At 45.2% G+C, this 19,524-nt stretch overlaps 1 long non-coding RNA gene across 1 annotated transcript; it reads left to right on the forward strand.

The window, feature by feature from the left end:
- The first annotated feature begins 17,152 nt into the window (after positions 1-17,152).
- On the forward strand, positions 17,153-18,061 carry LOC310773608. Its single transcript, XR_014552545.1, has 3 exons — positions 17,153-17,471; positions 17,677-17,748; positions 17,928-18,061. It is a non-coding gene; the product is annotated as an uncharacterized lncRNA (long non-coding RNA).
- The last annotated feature ends 1,463 nt before the right edge of the window (positions 18,062-19,524 follow it).

Here is a 19,524-nt window from a genome sequence, read left to right on the forward strand (position 1 = left end):
TTAAAAACGTCTCTTCCTGGTTCGCTCGCACACATGCTTGTTTTGAAGGGGAGATTGAAGTGAGACTCGCCCACCCCGACGTACTACAGCCGCACTACACGCAGCGGCCACTAGGTCTCGACGGAGTCTATCTGAATGTGCCGTTAGTCTCGCCATCGCCAGATTGCCCATGGGACCTGAGGAAGTGATCATGTGACAAGCCAAGCCATTCAGATACAGAATCACCAGAGACCACAGAACATAGAGCTCGACAGTCACGTGACTTTCTGTGATGTTTCCTGCCTCAGAAGTGAGTTCCCACATTGATTTTCTCCACAGCTGACACGCATACACGTCTGACATGACTTACTGTTGAGCAAAGGCTATCGGCCAAACTGCTTTTATATTTCCACAGTTGTTTATACCCAAACTGCTACATTTCTTTTCAACAACATAACTCATAGTTCAAGTATTATTCACACACACTCCACCAGAGGGGCGAGTGGAGGTCAGTTGACTTTGCCCAGACCAAAAACCAACTACATGAAGAAAACGGTCATATACAGGTCTGGTCTATAGCGTCTCAGTTTTTCACAACAGAGATGACTAAGCAGAGATCATAAGAGATCAGAGAACATAAACATCTAGTGAAGAGGGCATATATCACCATGACAAATACTGTATTAATAATACTGTTATGTCACTTGTTTAGCTGGATAATGAAATGCCCAATTTTACTGATATTGGCATCTTCTTTTCAGTAGGCACAACATGGTTTTTTTAATGATGCTGACAAGCAAATGACTTTTTTCTTCACAAAATGGTTTTCCAGCCAGCCAGCAGCCATACCAGCTCTGTGTACCACACTGCCAAAAAGTGAATTGATGCCAGCCTAAGCAATAAATATTGTAATATTAAAAACAATTCCTTTGCCAACAAGAGGGCTGTGTGCTGGCTGGGTGGCAATATAAACATCCAGTAAACATGCCATCCTTGTCAGACAATACACTCTGCTAGCTTTCCACTGGTTGTAGCTAAGCCCAGAGAGGAGACGGCATTAAAGCATTAAACGCAAGGGCGTAGCTCGTAGCTCCATTTGTGAAGCCAATGTGGAAGTGTCTGAAAGCTGATTTTTTTTCTAATGGACGTGCGAGTACGACTCCAACTGGCTGCAAAAAGAAGTGAAGAAGAAAAATGACCCTATACTTCTCACTTGACTTATGACCTCAGTAAAGACTTTCCTAATGGGTTTACAGTATGGTCTCCATCACTATTTTCAAGTCTTCTTCAATACAGCATCATGTTCATTTTGTAAGTTATGGTCCCATTTAGAGTAACATAGATAGACGATAAAGCAAGCTCTGTTTTGGAGCGTGATTGACAGGTTGCCTGTCCAGTGATCACGCAGCTCTCTGTTCACGAACCAATAGCAGGCCGCACGGCAGCTCTTCTCATACACATTTATGCCACTTCTGGCTCCAAGAATCAAGATGGCGATGGTCAAAATGCCAATTCCTCCGTGGTTCAAAATGACAGTCCAAAAACTCACTCTCACTCATGGACGTTTAGTGAGTTCAAAGGTGGTACAGTAGACATAGTCTGGATTGGAGGGATGGGCAAAGGTGAATGTCCACCACACCAGTGCACCATGGGCTCTTTCATATCAAGGACTCCTAGTTTAGTCACATTAAGATTAAGATTAAGATTAAACCGGACGAACAAACCCCGTCTTATTTGTCACAAACACCCCTTGGCATGCACACACGTGCACGGCAGCCAGTACACAGACACACACACACACACACACACACACACACACCATGCTTTGGAGGTGCCGTGAAATTTGTCCTGTTTGACCCATCCTGGTTCGTCCTCCTCCATGGTTCAGGTCAGGAGCGGTGGGCAGCTGCAGTGAAGCACCCGGGGACCAACTTCTTCCAACCGCCGCTGGTCAGACGACCATCTTCTGCATGTTTTAGTGGGGGGTTATATATGGAGGAACCCCAGGGATTAGGGCCACAGACCCCATTTGATGACCCAAATCTGAGAATTGTGTTGCTACATATGATTTTCCAGAACTCCATGACTGTCTGTATTGTAGGTAGAGAGATAACAGTGAAAATATGATCAAAATTGGCATTCTTCTCTAATTGTGTTCTTCTAAATAATAAGCACTGCTCTAGGCCAGTGGTTCTCAAATGGGGGTCCGTGGCACCTTGCCAGGGGGTCCGCGAAAAGTTTTCAGGAAAATAAAAACTTTTTTGTGTGTGTGCAAAAGCTTCATAGTTCAACGAAAATATTTTATGCTTTAAATCTAAAATGGTTCATGGATTACATTCTAATCTAACAAACCTATCAATTTAAAAGACAAGCACGTTACCGTGGAAACAATTAAGCTTAGCCCAAAATCACAAATCAGAATGAGGGGGTCCCCGGTATATTTTCTATCTTGTAAGGGATCCTTGGCTGAAAAACATTTGAGAACCTCTGCTCTAGGCCACCAGTAGAGAACCTCTGCTCTAGGCCACCAGTAGAGACGTACTGCTCTAGGCCACCAGTAGAGAAGCACTGCTCTAGGCCACCAGTAGAGAAGCACTGCTCTATAGACCACCAGTAGAGAAGTACTGCTCTATAGACCACCAGTAGAGAACCTCTGCTCTAGGCCACCAGTAGAGACGTACTGCTCTAGGCCACCAGTAGAGAAGCACTGCTCTAGGCCACCAGTAGAGAAGCACTGCTCTATAGACCACCAGTAGTACTGCTCTAGGCCACCAGTAGAGAAGTACTGCTCTAGGCCACCAGTAGAGAACCTCTGCTCTAGGCCACCAGTAGAGAAGCACTGCTCTAGGCCACCAGTAGAGAACCTCTGATCTAGGCCACCAGTAGAGAAGCACTGCTCTATAGGCCACCAGTAGAGAAGTACTGCTCTCTAGGCCACCAGTAGAGAAGTACTGCTCTAGGCCACCAGTAGAGAAGCACTGCTCTATAGGCCACCAGTAGAGAAGCACTGCTCTAGGCCACCAGTAGAGAAGCACTGCTCTAGGCCACCAGTAGAGAAGTACTGCTCTAGGCCACCAGTAGAGAAGTACTGCTCTAGGCCACCAGTAGAGAACCTCTGCTCTAGGCCACCAGTAGAGAAGTACTGCTCTAGGCCACCAGTAGAGAAGCACTGCTCTAGGCCACCAGTAGAGAAGCACTGCTCTAGGCCACCAGTAGAGAAGTACTGCTCTAGGCCACCAGTAGAGAAGTACTGCTCTCTAGGCCACCAGTAGAGAAGCACTGCTCTCTAGGCCACCAGTAGAGAAGCACTGCTCTATAGACCACCAGTAGAGAAGCACTGCTCTATAGACCACCAGTAGAGAAGCACTGCTCTAGGCCACCAGTAGCGAAGTACTGCTCTAGGCCACCAGTAGAGAAGCACTGCTCTATAGACCACCAGTAGATAAGCACTGCTCTAGGCCACCAGTAGAGAAGTACTGCTCTAGGCCACCAGTAGAGAAGCACTGCTCTAGGCCACCAGTAGAGAAGTACTGCTCTAGGCCACCAGTAGAGAAGTACTGCTCTAGGCCACCAGTAGAGAAGTACTGCTCTAGGCCACCAGTAGAGAAGTACTGCTCTAGGCCACCAGTAGAGAAGTACTGCTCTAGGCCACCAGTAGAGAAGCACTGCTCTAGGCCACCAGTAGAGAAGCACTGCTCTATAGACCACCAGTAGAGAAGTACTGCTCTAGGCCACCAGTAGAGAAGCACTGCTCTAGGCCACCAGTAGAGAAGTACTGCTCTAGGCCACCAGTAGAGAAGCACTGCTCTAGGCCACCAGTAGAGAAGTACTGCTCTAGGCCACCAGTAGAGAAGTACTGCTCTATAGACCACCAGTAGAGAAGTACTGCTCTAGGCCACCAGTAGAGAAGTACTGCTCTAGGCCACCAGTAGAGAAGTACTGCTCTATAGACCACCAGTAGAGAAGCACTGCTCTCTAGGCCACCAGTAGAGAAGCACTGCTCTCTAGGCCACCAGTAGAGAAGCACTGCTCTAGGCCACCAGTAGAGAAGCACTGCTCTCTAGGCCACCAGTAGAGAAGCTCTGCTCTAGGCCACCAGTAGAGAAGTACTGCTCTAGGCCACCAGTAGAGAAGCACTGCTCTCTAGGCCACCAGTAGAGAAGCTCTGCTCTAGGCCACCAGTAGAGAAGTACTGCTCTAGGCCACCAGTAGAGAAGCACTGCTCTAGGCCACCAGTAGAGAAGCACTGCTCTAGGCCACCAGTAGAGAAGTACTGCTCTAGGCCACCAGTAGAGAAGCACTGCTCTATAGACCACCAGTAGAGAAGCACTGCTCTATAGACCACCAGTAGAGAAGCACTGCTCTAGGCCACCAGTAGAGAAGTACTGCTCTAGGCCACCAGTAGAGAAGCACTGCTCTCTAGGCCACCAGTAGAGAAGTACTGCTCTATAGACCACCAGTAGAGAAGTACTGCTCTAGGCCACCAGTAGAGAAGTACTGCTATATAGACCACCAGTAGAGCAGTACTGCTCTAGGCCACCAGTAGAGAAGTACTGCTCTAGGCCACCAGTAGAGAAGTACTGCTCTATAGACCACCAGTAGAGAAGTACTGCTCTAGGCCACCAGTAGAGAAGTACTGCTCTAGGCCACCAGTAGAGAAGCACTGCTCTCGGTCACCAGTAGAGAAGTACTGCTCTAGGCCACCAGTAGAGAAGCACTGCTCTAGGCCACCAGTAGAGAAGTACTGCTCTATAGACCACCAGTAGAGAAGTACTGCTCTATGCCACCAGTAGAGAAGTACTGCTCTATAGACCACCAGTAGAGAAGCACTGCTCTAGGCCACCAGTAGAGAACCTCTGCTCTAGGCCACCAGTAGAGAACCTCTGCTGTAGGCCACCAGTAGAGAAGCACTGCTCTAGGCCACCAGTAGAGAAGCACTGCTCTAGGCCACCAGTAGAGAAGCACTGCTCTAGGCCACCAGTAGAGAAGCACTGCTCTCGGTCACCAGTAGGGATTGCAAAAAATATTCAACTGGAACTGATCTCATCCTTCACAAATCTCTGGCGCAGAGAAACCTGCCCCCTTCAATTACGCTGCCTGTACTTCACGCAAACAATAAAGTCACATTTTCCCAACAGAGAAATCGCTAATTGGAGGAGAGATCCAACAGAAATGTCTAGTGAAGAGGTGATGTATGACCCTGCTAAATGCTGGAATAATAATACTGCTTTGTCATTTATGTTTTTGGCTTGTGAAGGATGCTTTGGAGCTTTGGTATGAAGCTGAAACGTGCTGTGACGTCCAGTCAACTTAAGCAGTTGCAAATGGAGGCAGGGATTTGGAGTGTCTTGAAAGTCAACTCCAGTTGGTTTGAGGTGTTTTGGATCCAAAAACAGAATGAGGCCTGGGAAGTGATTTTGAAAGCTAGAGATTTCAGCAGATGGCCAAGTAACGGTGATTCATTGCTACTGATCAATGGCCCAATCAACCCATGACAGATGTATTAGGCTCTTATTGCACCTTTGAGACAACTGCTCACAGTTGACTGTATCATTTTCTAACTTCTATACATGTCATGACATGTACTGACAATCAGCTCAACATGTCGGCACGGTGGCTCAGTGAGCACTGCCTCACGGCAAGAAGGTCCCGGAGTTCGAACCCTGGTCCGTCCCAGATCCATTCTGTGTGGAGTTTGCATGTTCTCCACGTGATCGTGTGGGTTTTCAATGGGTGCTCTGCTTTCCTCCCACCATCAAAGACATGCATGTTAGGGTTAAGACTCCTGTCAGTGCCCCTGCACTGCAGCTGCCCACTGCTCCTAGTTCTAGGAAGGTTCCTATTTTTTTATTTTTTATTTTTTTTATTAGTATTTTTAGTGATTCCTTTAGCCTATATTCTTGATTGTTGTCTTCTCTGTGTGTTACTGCTACGGGCTGGGGGGAACACCATTTCACTTTTTTATGTACGCAAGTATGCAAGAGTGACAAATGAATCTTGAATTTTGAATCTTGAAGAGGATGGGTCAAATGGAGAGGGTGACGGGGACAATAATGATACAGTAACTGAACTTAATGAAAGACCGATGCTATATGACAGAATATGGGCTGTTTTGCGCCTGTTTACTGTGATATCAACATCTAAGTAAGGCTGTTTTCTCTCAACTATATGCGTTTTCTTTCTCATGGCACCTGGTCATACAGTATGTGATTGCAATCTTCCAGCCTGTGTGAGTGTTGGTATCTTCCAGCCTGTGTGAGTGTTGGTATCTTCCAGCCTGTGTGAGTGTTGGTATCTTCCAGCCTGTGTGAGTGTTGGTATCTTCCAGCCTGTGTGAGTGTTGGTATCTTCCAGCCTGTCTGAGTTTTGCTATGTGCACTGGATTTGTACACAACCCTTATTTATTTTGCATTACTAAAGGGTCATAAAATGGGACCTAATTGAAAAAATATGTCACTACAGTTCTGCTTTGCTAACTTTGGCCCAAGAGTATGATGTTGTTCTTGTTAATTATAATAAAATACCGCGCATGGCTAAGGGCCACTGCAGCTAAAAGCAAAACAATTTTCAGCATCAGACATAAATGTTTTCTTTTGGTTATTAACAATGGAAATTGCTGCTTGGCAGCCGCTGTGACTGCAATCAACTCCGCTAATTGTCAGGCATTTTGTTCACAGTGGAGCTCACAGTGTGCATACTGAAGCGCGGCTGGAATCTCTTCACTAAACATGCCATTACTCCACACAGTTTGAGCTGTGTGGACAAGGAAACCTTTTCTTAGTACACAGCTCCCGTCATTACCGAACATTAACGGGGGTAAATGACACTTTGACTGATGCTCGTAATTTAGAAGGTTTTCTTTAGACCAAAAACATTTGCTTCTGCTCTTGGAATGGGAGGCTTAATGGAACGCAGACAACATCCACGGGATCTTGTTTTCCTTTTATCTGTGGAGTTCCCACATGTGTGATAGTGTCGGCCATCTTCTTACCGCCGACGCCTGTGATGTGTTTGACCTGTAAGATCACCTGTGATGTGTTTGACCTGTGATGTGTTTGACCTGTAAGAGCACCTGTGATGTGTTTGACCTGTAAGATCACCTGTGATGTGTTTGACCTGTAAGATCACCTGTGATGTGTTTGACCTGTGATGTGTTTGACCTGTAAGATCACCTGTGATGTGTTTGACCTGTAAGATCACCTGTGATGTGTTTGACCTGTGATGTGTTTGACCTGTAAGAGCACCTGTGATGTGTTTGACCTGTGATGTGTTTGACCTGTAAGATCACCTGTGATGTGTTTGACCTGTAAGATCACCTGTGATGTGTTTGACCTGTGATGTGTTTGACCTGTAAGATCACCTGTGATGTGTTTGACCTGTGATGTGTTTGACCTGTAAGAGCACCTGTGATGTGTTTGACCTGTAAGATCACCTGTGATGTGTTTGACCTGTAAGATCACCTGTGATGTGTTTGACCTGTAAGATCACCTGTGATGTGTTTGACCTGTGATGTGTTTGACCTGTAAGATAACCTGTGATGTGTTTGACCTGTAAGATCACCTGTGATGTGTTTGACCTGTAAGATAACCTGTGATGTGTTTGACATGTAAGATCACCTGTGATGTGTTTGACCTGTGATGTGTTTGACCTGTAAGATAACCTGTGATGTGTTTGTCCTGTAAGATCACCTGTGATGTGTTTGTCCTGTAAGATCACCTGTGATGTGTTTGACCTCTAAGAGCACCTGTGATGTGTTTGACCTGTAAGATCACCTGTGATGTGTTTGACCTGTAAGATCACCTGTGATGTGTTTGACCTGTGATGTGTTTGACCTGTAAGATAACCTGTGATGTGTTTGACCTGTAAGATCACCTGTGATGTGTTTGACCTGTAAGATAACCTGTGATGTGTTTGACCTGTAAGATCACCTGTGATGTGTTTGACCTGTGATGTGTTTGACCTGTAAGATCACCTGTGATGTGTTTGACCTGTAAGAGCACCTGTGATGTGTTTGACCTGTAAGATCACCTGTGATGTGTTTGACCTGTAAGAGCACCTGTGATGTGTTTGACCTGTAAGAGCACCTGTGATGTGTTTGACCTGTAAGATCACCTGTGATGTGTTTGACCTGTAAGATCACCTGTGATGTGTTTGACCTGTGATGTGTTTGACCTGTAAGATCACCTGTGATGTGTTTGACCTGTAAGATCACCTGTGATGTGTTTGACCTGTAAGATCACCTGTGCTGTGTTTGACCTGTAAGATCACCTGTGATGTGTTTGACCTGTAAGATCACCTGTGATGTGTTTGACCTGTAAGATCACCTGTGATGTGTTTGACCTCTATCACCTGTGATGTGTTTGACCTGTAAGATCACCTGTGATGTGTTTGACCTGTAAGATCACCTGTGATGTGTTTGACCTGTGATGTGTTTGACCTGTAAGAGCACCTGTGATGTGTTTGACCTGTAAGATCACCTGTGATGTGTTTGACCTGTGATGTGTTTGACCTGTAAGAGCACCTGTGATGTGTTTGACCTGTAAGATCACCTGTGATGTGTTTGACCTGTGATGTGTTTGACCTGTAAGAGCACCTGTGATGTGTTTGACCTGTAAGATCACCTGTGATGTGTTTGACCTGTGATGTGTTTGACCTGTAAGAGCACCTGTGATGTGTTTGACCTGTAAGAGCACCTGTGATGTGTTTGACCTGTAAGATCACCTGTGATGTGTTTGACCTGTAAGAGCACCTGTGATGTGTTTGACCTGTGATGTGTTTGACCTGTAAGATCACCTGTGATGTGTTTGACCTGTGATGTGTTTGACCTGTAAGATCACCTGTGATGTGTTTGACCTGTGATGTGTTTGACCTGTAAGATCACCTGTGATGTGTTTGACCTGTGATGTGTTTGACCTGTAAGATCACCTGCTGTAGTGGGACTCCAGGTTGTGAAGCTTTGGGTATCTCACGGTTTTATTCTGATTCCTGGGGTCACAGTTCAGTCAGAATCACAATCACTTTTATTGCCACAATATGCATGTTACATACGAGGAATTTGTCTTAGTGTAGGTATGCAGCGTAGCGGGCATATCAATATTCAGAGAGAAAAAAGAAAATATCTAGTAAAATCACAACATTGCAAGTGCACTCCAATATATACATGTTATGTTATGTTATTATATCTTATGTTGCAAGTGCAGTCCAACAAGATATATACAAATAGGAGTGTTAAGTGGGCAATACATAGGAATTTACAGTCCAAGCAGAGCGCAATGTAGTTACAACAGTAATCTAATGGAGTAAAACGTTCTGGTAGAAGTAGATTCAAGATTCAAGATTGTTATTGTCACTCCGTGGTACAAATACACACATGTGAAATGCTTATGCTGTAGGCTCTGTTACAGATGAGGTGCAGGAGGTAAAACAGGTGCAAAATCACAGCAAACACAATCACAACAACAATAGTGCAACATAGTGAACTAGGTCAAACAATGTAAACAGTGTATGTAAATAGAATAATAAGGTATTAAAATAGAATAAGATGGAATAGATTTAAAAGTGTCCAGATGTGCAAAGAAGTGTGCAAATGTCAATAATAATGCTTTCAGGAGCCTGTATCTCCTCCCTGAGGGCAACAGGGAGAACAGGCTGTTGGGCGGGTGGTTCGTGTCCTTGATGATCTTCCTGAGGCACCGCTGGTTGTACAGTTCCTGCAGTTTTGGCAGCTCACTTCCTGTCATGTGCTGGGCCGCGCGCCTCACCCTTCTTAGCGCCCTGCGGTCCATGGTGGTACAGTTCCCGTACCAGGTGGTGAATCAGCCAGTCAGCAGGCTTTCAATGGTGCCTCTGTAGAAGTCCCTGAGGATTTTGGGCCTCAGGCCAAATTTCTTTAGGCGTCTGAGTCCGTGCAGTCGCTGTTGGGCCTTTTTGACTAAAGTGGTGGTGTTGCTGGCCCACGTCAGGTCCTGGTGGACTCCCAGGTACTTGAAGCTGTCCACCCTTTCCACCACTGCTGATGGTCAGTGGGGAGGAGGTGAGGTTGCCCACCCTCACCACCTGGCGGCGGTCTGTCAGAAAGTCCAGGATCCAGTCACACAATGCTGTGTTCAGGCCCAGATCCTTGAGCTTGCTGACCAACCTGGAGGGTACTATGGTGTTGAATGCTGAGCTCTAGTGAACGAACAGCATTCTCACACAGGTGTTCCTCCCCTCCAGGTGGGACAGGGCGGTGTGGAGCACGTGGGCGATGGCATCCGCTGTGCTCCTGTTGGGCCGGTATGCAAATTGTAGAGGGTCCTGGTTTGGGGGGAGTGTGGGGCGGATGTGTGATATGACCAGCTTCTCCAGGCAGAGTGAGGCCTGTGGGGCACCAGTCATTGAGGCTGGTCACTTTCTGCTGTTTGGGAATGTGGATGATGGTTGCAGGAGCAGTTATAATATTTGAATGTAACGAGTGTAATCCAGCTGTTGTTACTGTAAAGTGACTTATGGGGAGGGGGGGGTCTCATGTCAGTGGGGGGTTTCAACCGTGTTAAGGGGGTAGTGGGGGGGGGGGGGGGGGGGGGGGGTAGAGTCCTTGGTAGAGGAGGGGGGGGGTGGTAGAGTCCTTGGTGGAGGGGCTTTCAGGCCTTGTTGATGAGGCCGATGGCAGTTGGGAAGAAGCTGTTCTTGTGGCGAGAGGTTTTGGTCCTGACAGACCTCAGTCTCTTGCCGGGGGGGTGGGGGTGTGGGGGGGTGGGGTGTGTGTGTGTGTGGGGGGGGGGGGGGGTGGGGGGGGAGTATTTCAAAGAGTTTTGATTCAAAATCGATTCTCAATTCAGTACATGGGGTGATTTCAGGATCTACTCCAGTCCACTGTGTAGCAAATTATGGCATGAAAGCAGAATAACGCGTATAAGATTATGTAGTAACCGTTTGGACTGATTGCAATAATGTAAACACAGCAGCACACACAAAGGCAACAGATTGATTCATGCTAAACTTGCACAATGGCCTGGGTGTGAATCTGACCCGTGGGCCTTTGTCACATGTCACCCCGTCTGTCCCCACCTTTCCTGTCAATAAATAAATACATCAATAAATAAGACAAATCAAAACTTCTCATCAGTTGTCAGTGACTTCAAGAAAAATAAGTTAAAGTAATACAAAAAAGAAAGAGAAAAGATGCAGCTCAGGCATAATTGCTAACATGAGGATAGAGTGATCATCCCACGTTCTGTTTCACGTTGGAACAGTCGGCGCTTACTCATAATTGTTTTCTGCAGAGCAAATGATTAATGACTGATTGACTGGATTCTCTCTCTCTCTCTCTCTCTCTCTGTCTCTCTCTCTCTCTCTCTGTCTCTCTCTCTCTCTCTCTCACTCTCTTCTCTCTCTCTCTCTCTTCTCTCTCTCTCTCTCTCTCTCTCTCACTCTCTGCTCTCTCTCTCACTCTCTCTCTGTCTCGCTCTCTCTCTCTCCCTCTCTCTCTCTCTCTCTCTCTCTCTGGAGAAGGGGCAGCAGAGCCTGGGACGTTGCTAAGTGAAGGAATTGTAAAGAAAACAGTCATTTGGCATGTGCGACCTCACATGTGCAACTAAACAGTGTAATGTTTAAACAGTGTAATGTTTATAATGTTTAGGGGAGAGCAATTTCCCCATTTTGATGGTCCTCACCAAAGAATGTGCTTTTTGGAATGGTTAACATTTCTTGGCCGTTACAGTACATACGAGAGCTGAATTAACAATATGTGAAATTTTAAATAAATATCCCACATGTAGCCAATCCTGCTTGTCAGCGCCCCTCAATGCCCTAATGCTCCCCAGAGTCTGATGTTTGTCTTAACCCAAGGCTCTGTAGCCCACAGTTGCCCCAGCTAGGAGGTCGTTATAAGACCATTACATAGCTCATGAGGCACCGGTCACACAGAGGAGTGGCTTTTCACCGCCGTCTTCCTCAATCAGCTTTATCTTTAGAAGCTGTGAGTCATGTTTGGAAAGAAGGAATTATAGGGAAATGCAAATTTGATCGGCCCTTGTATTGACTCATTTAGGATAACAAGTCTCAGACCTAACCTCACAACATGTCCTCGTACCCAAACAACACAACAGGTCTATTTCCATGTCATATTCCAGTGTCATATTATGACGCAGTAACATATTCCTGGTTACAGCGTCAGGGCAGGGTGCTTGACGAGCAATGGTCTCCCCTGCTCTCGACTCGCCACCAGGCTGTCACCGTCATTGGGCCGGTGACCAGGCTGCCACTGTCAATAAAATAAATAAAATAAATAAAATAAATAAATTTTCACAAAGTGTTTTCTATTACCAATGAGTGAATGCGCCGTTCCGTAGCTTAAAAAACGAGCCCAGCCGCGTCTGTCTGCGTTCACCCATTGCAAAGATATTGCAGGATTTTCATGCTGGCCACGGGTTATACTTTCCCGGCAAATTTGGCGGATGTGACGTTCTGCGCGCGTTCACGAGCCTGCCTCTTGTCCTCCGGCGGAAATATACCAATGAAGAAGATGGCTAACAGGAAGTGGCTAATGTTACGTTCGTCGCTAGCTGCCAGCTAAAACAAACAACAACACAGATTCCAGCAAAAAGTCCACACAAAAAGAAATAAATATTTATCTAGTGAAGCACGTCTGGCCAGACAGCAGCAATGTGACCGACATCGGGGGGAAACTAGAGTCGGGGCTGTGTTTTCGGTTCATGGAGGGACCTTCTTGCTTGTAGCTGCTGTAATGTTTTGGCCGATAACATTAGCTGATGCTAATGAATTTACCGCCTGGTCAGAAACTCCGCTAATAACATTACCGTCTTGTGTGAAGTAATGCAACAGTCGCAAAATGCCTAATGTTACTACCATTATGCTTATGGTCATGGAACATTGTTTGACTGACTGCAGTTAGCTGCGGTGGTGAGACTGCCCAATATTATAATGTTAGCTTGATGCTATACGCGGCTAACTAATAGATTTACATTTATAGAAATGACCACCCAGCCCCCCTAATAACATTACCGTCTTGTGTTGATAATGAATGCAACAGTCGTAAATATGCCTAACGTTACTACTGTTATGCTTATGGAACATTGTGTGACTATTAAGTTTGGTCGTGTCCAGCTCACATCAACGCCAGGCAGGGCCGTTCCTGGCCATTTGGGTGCCCTAAGCGTAATTGTTCTGTGGTGCCCCCCCCCCCCCCCCCCCGTAAAACTTTCAATAACTGTCAAACGAAAGACTGCAAAATCATTAATTATGAACGATACTAGTGTATCTCACATTTCATTACATGTGGGAAACAAACAATTGTTAGAATTACTGTACATGTCAGCAAACAAGTGATTGTTAAACTGTACATGCAAGCAGGGGCGGACTGGGATCATAATTCAGGCCGGGCATTAGATACCAAGCAGGCCAGGCCGATACAGGCCGACGTGCGTGCCGGCGTCCGAAGGGCGGCGGCGAAAAATTTGGGCTGTTTGAAGCCCAATTTGGGCCGTTTGAAGCCAGATTTGGGCTGTTTGAAGCCAGATTTGGACCGTCTGAAGCCCGATTTGGGCCAGTTGAAGCCAGATTTGGGCCAGTTGAAGCCAGATTTGGGCCGGTTGAAGCCAGATTTGGGCCGCTTGAAGCCCAATTTGGGCCGTTTGAAGCCCAATTTGGGCCGAGTCCAATTTTACAATGAGATGCACCCTGAATAAAGTAATAAAACCACTAGTAAACCAGTAGGCGGCGCCTGGCCTGCTGTTCAGTGAGTGGCCTGACTGACGGCACAAAATTTTTTTTTTTTTTTTTTTTTTTTTTTTTTTTTGGTGCCCTCAGTCACGTGATGCCCTACGCAGTCTGCGTACTCTGCGTAATGGGTTGGAGCGGGCCTGACGCCAGGTATTAGACGGTACCGGGGGAGCAGGCTGACTGCAGTGAGACTGCACGTTAGCTTGATGCTAATTGCGGCTAACTAATATTGATTTACAGATTTACATTTATAGAAATTACCACCCAGCTCCACTAATTACCGTCCTGTGTGGATAAGGAATGTAACAGTGGTAAATATGCCTAACGTTACTGTTATGCTTATAGAACATTGTTTGATTGTTCAGTTTTGTCAACACCAGGCATTAGATGGTGCCGTATAATACAGGGAAAGCAGGGTAGTTCCTGGCTCACGCTAACGTGAATATCCTTGTCCATTTCCACGCTGCCAATGCAAGCCAAAACACGACCAAACATGACACAATAACGTCCGATAATTCATCCAGAATCCTTCCTGGGCATCTCGAGGCTGATCTGACCAAAAAATTGACCAGGTTGCCATTTTCAAGTGACTTTTTTGAGTTAACGTTACAAAGCAACCAACACTCGTCTGCTGTTGCCTAACCTTGCGTCACCAGGCTCTCTGTGCGCGTGCGAGTCACCCTGCCTGTAGTTACTCTAACGGCCACCGGTATCAGTAATAGTTAGAACTTACGGATAGGACCTTTAAGGTTAGGGTTGTTGTTTTAGCACAGTTTTTTTCTTTTGAGGATGGTCTGAACTAACCTTGCTTGCAAGAGGGATCTGGCAGCGTCAGGTTAGGTCTGAACCTCTCTGTACTGAATTGACATGTAGTGTTTTGAGGTGGGAATTTGTGTTATTAGGCAGTAGCCTATATGTCTTGTTTGATTTTTGAGGGGCTATTGGGGAAATCCTTGTTTTACTGCAAATATGTCCATCATAACGAGTCATTTAGTATCAGTAGAAATGCTGTCGTGTGCTCACCTGGCATGCTTTGCACACTGCACAGTTGAGCAAAATTATTATTTTAAGACCCAATGTTCGACTAAATGACCTGTTAAGATGGAGACTGTTTGCAGTGTAAATTAGCGGTTGAGGCGATCAATCTTCTAGAGAGGCCTTTGACTTTTGACCCATATTGACGAGGTAAATAAGCTGAATAGTCTGCTAAAGGCTTCAGAGCCTGATGGTGCAATGAGGGTAATTGTCAGAGAGTTTGACCTGTAGTTAAAGGTCCTGAACATTTGTGCTGCTTGTTTGCTATTGGTTACTTAATGTCAACATACCTACATTACAATATTGTTCCAAACTTCAAACAGGTAGTCTCTACTGTTTACATGGTGGCACACAAGCACACGGAATTTCACCCAGAAGGTTTGAAGAAAGTGTCAATGTCCTTTCAGAAGTTTTTTTTTACTTGGTGGACCCTTAGCATAGGTGTTCCCATTGCAAGCAACACAATCAACATGTCACCAGAAGGCAGCGAGAGAGGGAGAGATTTGAGAATGCATATTGCAAAAAATACATAGGCTATGTCAAACATTTTATACTACTAGGCATCTCGTGCGCTACTCGCACTCGATTCCTAGGCTCGCCCGCTGCGCCACTGATGTCACTGATGACATCACTGAACTATAGCCTCAGCCTTAGGGCAATCAGCCTTAGGGCAATTAATCTGCCCTAATTTAAAAAATCCGGCTTCGTCCGGTCACCTGCACAGGTGCTCTTTACAACCCCTGAAAGTTTCAGCCTGATCGCACGTAAAACGGCTGAATGAGCTGTTAAGTATGAAATACAAGACAGACAAAGACAGGGACAGCTTAGGTAACACTGGTAACTTGCTGGATGTGTGAAATAATGAACATAAAACATTTTAAAATTAACGTAAATGTACTTTTACTCAAGTACTTTGAGTACTTGATTTGACAGTACTCTTTCTACCTCTGACCGAATGATTTAGAACCGGTTCCAAATTGTCCAATCACTCTGAAAGCGTACAGTGTAAACACACTGTCCACACTGTATGCCTCTGAGGTGAACACTTCCTGTTATCAATGTCAGCATGTTTTTTAGGGATGCACGATATATCGGCAGTCATATCGGTATCGGCCGATGTTAGTCATTTTTTGACATATCGGTATCGGCCCGATGTTGCAATGTTAATATCGGTTATCGGCATCAGCCAAAACTTTCACATTGAGAGGAAACAATGTGGTAAATCTATGATCTATGGGCTTTTCCAAATGTTTTGGAAATAAAGAAATGCATTACTTTTTCAAATTCATAGTGTTTTCATGTGTTTTTCAGTGTGTATATATTTTTTTATTATCATAGAAACTTGTTTTTATACAGATCACACGTAAATATTGGTTATCGGCCATAACAACAATGTTAATATCGGTTATCGGTATCGGTGCATCACTATTGTTTTTTCTGACAGTTGTACATTACAAAGTATCATGTGTCATGACGTCAAAATTCATGTGTCATGATGTCAAAACCCATACGTCATGACGTCAAAACTCATGTGTCATGATGTCAAAACTCACGTCATGACGTCAAAACTCATGCGTCATGACGTCAAAACTCACGTCATGACGTCGAAACCCATGCGTCAAGACGTCAAAACTCATGCGTCATGACGTCAAAACTCATGTGTCATGACGTCAAAACTCACGTCATGACGTCAAAACCCATGCGTCATGACGTCAAAACTCATGTGTCATGACGTCAAAACTCACGTCATGACGTCAAAACTCATGTGTCATGACGTCAAAACTCACGTCATGACGTCAAAACTCATGCGCCATGACGTCAAAACTCACGTCATAACGTCAAAACCCATGCGTCATGACGTCAAAACTCACGTCATGACGTCAAAACTCACGTCATGACGTCAAAACTCACGTCATGACGTCAAAACTCATGCGTCATGACGTCAAAACTCATGTGTCATGACGTCAAAACCCATGCGTCATGACGTCAAAACTCACGTCATGACGTCAAAACTCACGCCATGACGTCAAAACTCATGCGTCATGACGTCAAAACTCACGTCATGACGTCAAAACCCATGCGTCATGACGTCAAAACTCATGTGTCATGACGTCAAAACTCACGTCATGACGTCAAAACTCATGCGTCATGACGTCAAAACTCACGTCATGACGTCAAAACTCATGCGTCATGACTAGGGATGGGTACCGAACTCGGTACTTTTACAGGCACCGACCGAAATACGTCGGTACTGCCCCGTACCAGTTCACATATAAACGAACGGTACCAAATTTCGGTACTTGAACGCAACTGAGTAATAGAAAGAGAGTGGGTAAAATAGAAATTCCGACGGAACCTTAAGGCAACACGGGAGAGCGCGTTACGTCAATACGTCACTCTACCTGAAGATCCTGAAAGCAAAACAGGGCCAGCCGAAAGCTGTGGCTACACTTTACCAAGATAGACTCAGACAACACTGGTTGCAACATTTGTGATGTGAATTGCAAAGCTGACTAGGGAAACACCTCAAACTTGAGGAAGCATGGTCAAACACAAGATGTATTTAGCTAAATGCTGAAGACTGTAACGTGTTAGATAACCTGAGTGAATGAAGCAGACACCGCACGGCAGCTAACGTTAGCCACCTCCTCAGCTCGTCAGCTGTAACGTTAGCTGAAGTCTTGCAGGAGGATGATGACGGAACTTGAGAGAGGCATCGACTTCTACAACATCAGGTAACGTTATTTAATTTGCTAGCGTTAGCTGGATAAGTTGTTTCACTGCCGTTGTGGTTGTTAGATAACAGGGCTTTTCACTGTCTTCTTGGCTGAGTTAGCTTTATAGCTTAGCGTTGTTAACGTTCTATAATAATTATCATCAGCTCGTATCACCGACCGTGAGACGTGTTATTTAACGTTGCACTCTTGCTTTCATTGCTAGGTAACCATGTGCCAGTGACAGCCGCACAGGAGGACACGATTCACCCTCTTCTCAGCGGTGGATATGGTTCAGGTAAATTATTATTTTGCATAATGACGAGTGATAATGGGTGTGTTATTCATAGTGTAGCCTAAGCTATGTTACTAACAATCAATTGTCATTTCTATTAAGATGTGCATAGCACTGACACTTCTTTCTATTGATAACACAAATAATGCTTGATGAATCACGATGCCTTTTTTTATTTTCAGATACCACTCAATAAACAGAAGAAACTTTCAGCACTTGGGGAGCTCTTTGAAGATGAAGACCAGGCCCTGCTGGAAGCTGTGTTGGACATCAAGTACTATTTCCCCAACCCCACTAAACTAACCTTGCTGCTACAACTCTTGGTTTGGGAGGGGAGAGGTAGGGAGGTATTGTAGGGAGGAGTTTTATTTTGTCTGGTGCTAAATAAATAATGTGCTAAATAAAGAACAATGTTGAAATTGAGAAGTTTGGACTTTTTTTTTTTTTTACAACTGTAATTTTTTTGTTAATAGAGTGTGTAAAGTACCGAAAATGGTACCGTTTTGGGTACCGTACCGAATTCCAGGTACCGGTACCGTACCGGTATCGGTTCAAATGTGAACGGTACCCATCCCTAGTCATGACGTCAAAACTCATGTGTCATGACGTCAAAACTCATGCGTCATGACGTCAAAACTCATGTGTCATGACATCAAACATTGATGCTGCTGGAAACTTGCAAGGAGTCAAGCCTGGCTTCATTTCACGAAGAAAGATGATAGAGAGATACTTCACTGCTGATGATGACAATGCTGATTGTGACATCTGTAAAATTATCATTTTCAGGTAGAAACACCAGCAATATGTTGAAACATGTTATCCTTTTGAGAAAAGGAGCATTGTAATTTATTTTAACAGGTTAAAATGTTATTAGGCAGACATTCTACACTGTGTTCAGACTCAAGAGATAATAACACAGCTGCATTGATGCTGAAAACCTGTATAGGCCTGCTTTTTCCCCGCACATAAAATTGATCAGGAATCAATAAGGGAATCGATAAAGAATCAGAGCAGAATCGATAATGGCATTGGTATTAATACAATCTGATCAATTTCCATTCCTATAAACCTGGAGTCTGGACTTATGCTGAGCCATCAGGCAAGTTGCTCACAGTGTGAACACATGACAGAAATAGTTCACAGTATTGTTGCACGGTATACCGGTACCAGAAGAGAACCGTGATACCCTTCTATTAAAAACGGTACTATACCATGTTAATTTAGTACCGATACTTAAAGAAATGTCATGGTTGCGTCAATGTGCGACCGTGGTGTATGTAGCGGAGGAGACCGCAGCTCCGCAGCTGCTCTCTGACTGTCTGTGTGTGAGCGCTGCTCTCTGACTGTCTGTGCGTGAGCCTCTCAGCCTGCAGAGTTCGCTCCTCCCCTCTCTCTCTGGTCACACAGTTCAAATTTCACTCCTCTCAGCAGCCCTGACCCACAAGCAGTCTTGCAAGCCGTCTTGTAGAGAAAGCAGATGCACGAAGCGAAATATGGAAGTATTTTGCTTACTTACGTTGCCGACAGCGAAGGCAAGCCCGGACACATCAAACGAAGCCAGTCTGTAAAAAGTGCTTCAATGCGACGCAGTTGAACGGATTCAACATCGAACCAGACTATTTCTCTCCGACAGGCATCCTGACTTGTTTCAGTTCAAAGACTGGTTAGTGAATGTGAAGGATACATACATGCCCTCTTAAGTCAAACGAGTGTGATTTATTGTGTGACAAGCGAACTTGTTTCACCATCGGAGTTTTGACGAGGCAATTAAGGCAATAT

The sequence above is a fragment of the Poromitra crassiceps genome (assembly GCF_964638095.1).
Source record: "Poromitra crassiceps genome assembly, chromosome: 3".
Classification (NCBI taxonomy): domain Eukaryota; kingdom Metazoa; phylum Chordata; class Actinopteri; order Beryciformes; family Melamphaidae; genus Poromitra; species Poromitra crassiceps.